Source organism: Perna viridis, chromosome 1, assembly GCF_037379345.1.
Source record: "Perna viridis isolate PV_CMFRI_1.1 ecotype Kerala chromosome 1, ASM3737934v1, whole genome shotgun sequence".
Taxonomy (NCBI): Eukaryota; Metazoa; Mollusca; class Bivalvia; order Mytilida; family Mytilidae; genus Perna; species Perna viridis.
The window spans coordinates 23,490,611-23,495,450 of record NC_142445.1 but is presented as its reverse complement, the minus strand read 5'-3'; the positions used below and the strand labels follow the sequence as shown (position 1 = coordinate 23,495,450).

Genomic DNA, 4,840 nt, shown 5'->3' with positions numbered 1-4,840 from the left:
AATTCTTGGTAGTTTGACATGGGCTGCATACCATTTCTTAAATACTCGAATTTTCTTAAAGCAAAACTCAGGCCTAAACATAAAACCGAAACTAATGAGACATCGATTCATCCTCAATTACATACGCAATTAAATATTTTCACATGTTTCACACTTGAATTTTAAAAGCATTTAATGTGACGGACTTCACCTGAAATTTGTGTGAATAGAGCCTTTACATAAAATTCACGATAAATTTTATGCGAAGCTCTATATTCACATTCACTGCATGAATGCAAGCGTTTAATTAAGCTTATTTTTAAAGTAAATTTCTTTCTACTTTGATATAAAAATTTAGTGCACTTTTACTATTGATTTTACTCCGATGATGATACATGTTATTTATATTTGCATAAAGATCGTGTGGTGTTATTTAAGCACATTATCCGGACATAATATATAATAATACAAGTTTTACTTTGATTATATCTAACCTTGTATCGATCGTCGGTGAACACATATTTATGAGCTATTTGGCGTTCATTAACATTCATTCGTTCATTGTACATACAATTTTATGATAAACTCAAAATTATTACTAGCATTCTTTATTATAATCTTTAGTATTGATGTGAATTAGGACAACTACACTTGAAATTAAAATACATGTACATTGTGTAAATACTAGAATGTTGTAATTTGTGACAACAGTCCATTGAGGCAAATGTTTTAAAATCAGCGCTACACTATCAGCCAGGAAACAGCCTTAGCTAGAATTTGTATGTGGATTTGTTTTCCTTTGGGAATATAAAAATGTGATACAGAAATGAAAAAAAACCCTACTTAATATATTAGGAAACCTTGTTAGAAATCATACAAAACTCCTCAAAACACTGTATAGCGTTTACTTAAGGAATCTATGAACTTTGAGCATTACTGAAACATACCAAAGAATTTTTTCCTTGGCAAAATTCGAGAGAACATAACATCTATTTCACTTTTATCTAATGTACTTACTGCCTATTCTATTGAACAACTTATGATTAATATGCTTTTATGCGTACCATTACAACAACATCGGTTAATAGAATAATAACAAGGATTTTTTATAGTAGAATACTATATTTTTTTTTATTAACGAACCAAAAAATCATACTCTCCTGTAAGTATCGCAATAATCCAAACTGGAAAATTTGTCTTGAGGAAATGCACAATTAAAATACCATTCACCATTCCATTTTCCTTACATAATGAAGATACATTACACATCACTTGATTGTGATAGTTTGTATTCTTGTCCTTACCATTAATTTTACATCAAATTCACGTTGCTCACGTTATTGCTACAATCCCAAAAAAATTGCCTTTAGTCACGACTAAAATTCGTCTAGAAACTGTTCTTTTACAAGATAAACTGCCTGGATGTTTAATGCAAAAAGTGAAGTTAATTATCATTACAATTTTATTTTTTAAATGATTATTTTTTTCGGCAGAAAATGAAAGAAAAACGTTGAAAATATGATGCCTAACGTTAAGAATTCTATTTGCAGTGTCTGTATAAAGTTATGAATTATCATAAGATCGGTAAAAGTTTGTACAGTGTTGAACAAAAAGACACAGTGTGGACACAAACTGGTATTGCCCGAGGTGCAAGTATGGACGCAGACTGGTATTGCACAAAGAGTAAATGTGGTATTTTATATTCATATATATTACAATGCTTCTTTCCTCAGGGTGTACATGCATGGATGTGTTGAACTTTGCTATGTCATGTTAAGGATTGACCATTTCGCTTAATGTAGGTCTAAATCTGGACTCGTAAGATTTATAGTTTAACAGAAACCAACAGTTTGGTATCCACCAGTTACATTGAATAAGGATATTTCTGCACTGAAGTTTTTCAGTCCCACAACTCTGAAAGAAAGCTGCACCCTTAATAAGTTAACATGAAGTTACATGCATAAGAACTTTTCTAACATTATTGTGTAAAAAATCAAAGCAATAAAGTGCCATTTTCATGACATGTTGTATCTTTAGAAGAAAGAACACAAAGAAACTTCTTGCAAGCAATAATTTATTTCAAGCAACAATACCCTGTGTATCTCGTCAGTACTGGCTCTTGAGCGACTGCAAAATAAATAAATAATCAGTGTAAGATAATATATTGTTCTATAACAAATAAATGTGTAAACGTTGGGACCATTAATGGGTCCACACAATCAATGTCAGCATGTTATGTAGAGATTTTAAGACAGTTTTTTTTTTTTTTTTTTTTTTTTTTATAAATTCCCCATACACTCGGTGCCAATTGGACTACTAATACTACTACAAATATTTTGAAAATAATACATGAAATATTGTAACGTTCACCGGGCTTGATAATTTGGTGTACGGTTAATGTGCTGCCACCACCTGTGTTTAAGAGGTACACAGGGACCTCATAGTAAGCTAGTAAAGCTAGTACTCACAGAAGAAACGATCACGATTTCTCAGATTTGTAACAGAGTGAATCTGTTCAGTTTTAATGTGTAATTTAATAGGGAAATGATTGTATTATTGATAAGTGATACTATGTTTAACTACAAAAGAACGTAAAGGCGATTTGCTTGCAGTTTGGATCTCTTTACCAGTAAGACTCTCGTGTAAGTGTCAATTCACCGGTATATACGTGTGTTTTGTGATGTACTACATTCACGAGGAAGCTAAATATGTATTAGGATCCATCTCGCCAGCAAATGAATGCTTTTGTCAGATGATTAATAGATTTTCGTGTTCGGTTTGGGATGCTATTCTCTCATGTGACAATCCCTAGGATTAACTACCATGGAACGACAAAGCCAGACCAACCGGACAACTATATAGGGTAATATGAAATCTACACAAATATGGAGCAGAATATATCTATTAATTTGAGATCAATATTCAATAACAGGACAATATATTTTTCTACTATGTCTTCAATATATAAATGATAGCAACACAGTCTATAGTCAAAATACATGTATCATAGTGCCATGTGTTCAACCAGCCAACTTAACTGTAAAACCTTAATGATTTAATGATAATCTAATCATTCAATATTGTGTTACTTTTAATTAATTATAATAAAGAATAAATAGTGATGAAATCAGTACTTCCTAGATTATCTTAGGAAATACAAGTTTTCCTTATTTAGTAGATGATTAATTTATCCCTAATATACCAGAGTTGGAATTCCTTATTTAAATGCACCTTTAATACTGTCAAAAGACAAATATCATCCAAGGTCACACAGTTGAACAACCCTTACTAGGACTGGATCGGGTAAGGTCAGGCATAATTGTAATTTATTTCAAGAGAATGGATATTAGCAATTTAAGCATTCTACAACATGGAAACCCAATGTAATAGCATTAGCTAAATAAAGTTTGAGTCTACATGTCTCGGAATCACCAGAAACATTTTATTTATGTTCTTTACTACAAGTATAGTCAAGAAACATCACAGTTCTAAATTTTGCAATTAATTTGGAAAATATCTAGACAAAGTTGACAACTGTGTCTACTGAATAGAAAAACACTGCAAAAGCAAGCGTAATTAGGTAAATCTGAATATAAATTAATAGCCAAAATATCTAACTATAGTTTCCATAATGTATGGAAAATCATTTCAAAAGGCAAGTTTAAACTAACCGAAAATATTAACTTCAGCACATCTAACCAGGAACCTCCACACTCAAAAGAAAAAGAAAAACCCGGATTTCAGTCTGCGTTCAGTTATATACTATGATATCGGGACAACTACCGATTTCCGATAGGCCTATCGGGGAAACCCTGTAAAGTGGAAAAATAATCCCCGATAGTCATAAATTATCGGTTAAAGCTTCACAAAAATATGTTCACGGAACTCTAAAACATCTTAGAAGTGCAGTGAAATAATAATATCTGATATTTTAATACAATAATAAAGAGAAAATCTATCTGTAAAATTAGTATGTCATTCATACGCGCTTTCTCTATTTTTGTCTATATTTTGACTACAACAAAGTCAAGGTCACTCACTATTTCATAAATATTCATAATGTTTACGCCGTCAAAACAAAAGGCGGCGCCATAATAGCTAAATTACACACAGACAAAAATGAAAGTGAACATGTGGTTTAACAACACGAGAAAACTACGGCTGGTTGATCCATACTATGATGATTTTAGTATTCGGGAGACACTGGATACAGTACCATGATTTAAAAAAAAAGGGTAAATAATCAGAAAAGATAATTCCAAGCGAGAAAACAACGTTGTTTTCCCTATTTTCTGAACGGAGAGGTGGCGGTAAAAATTCTAAAATTAAGAGACATTTTGTCTGGGGTGACTGTTACAATATAATGAAAAATATAATTTTGATAGCATGGTTAAATTTAGTTCAAAATGAACTTCAATTTAATTGATTGGAAATATGAAACTGCCCTGGTATAACAAAAAACATACCTCTGTAGAACTCTATGTCAGAACTACTTAAATGACCTGGTAACACAATGATAACTACATTGTAATTCCCTGCAGAAAAAAAATTACACATCTACACAGTGTATGTCATATAGTTAAATCTGTGTACCCTAAAAAATAAAAAAAATGTATAATCCCATAACCCAGTAAAATACATCTTCTATGACAGCTTCTTATCACTGCATGGTTGAACCTTGAAAAAATAGGGGCAAGTATGGACGCACTATTCAAGGTTGATACAGCTTTGAATTTTGATTGCATTGACACAGGATGAAAATTTCATCAGAATCAATGTAGCCTTTTTTGGTTCATATTAATCTGAACTTTCTTTCAGAGAAGTAGAATTTCACCAGAATCAAAGTGGCCCTTTTTGGTCC

General features: G+C 31.7%; 1 protein-coding gene and 1 long non-coding RNA gene across 3 annotated transcripts in view; one reads left to right on the top strand and one right to left on the bottom strand.

Moving 5' to 3' along the window:
* Positions 1-2,708: 2,708 nt before the first annotated feature.
* The window catches only part of LOC148627846 (uncharacterized), a 38,246-nt gene continuing 36,114 nt past the window's right edge, over positions 2,709-4,840 (top strand). The window contains exon 1 of one of the 2 annotated variants that reach the window (XR_015921677.1): positions 2,709-2,842. The gene's annotated coding sequence lies outside the window, so the exon portion shown is untranslated. Of the gene's footprint in view, positions 2,843-4,081; positions 4,215-4,840 lie in introns of those variants that run through there. The other variant, XR_015921676.1, reaches the window with a different exon arrangement.
* Positions 4,211-4,840, bottom strand: part of LOC148627847 (uncharacterized) — a 34,587-nt gene continuing 33,957 nt past the window's right edge. Inside the window, exon 3 of the long non-coding RNA XR_015921678.1 lies at positions 4,211-4,514. This is a non-coding gene — a long non-coding RNA (uncharacterized LOC148627847). The remainder of the gene's footprint in view (positions 4,515-4,840) is intronic.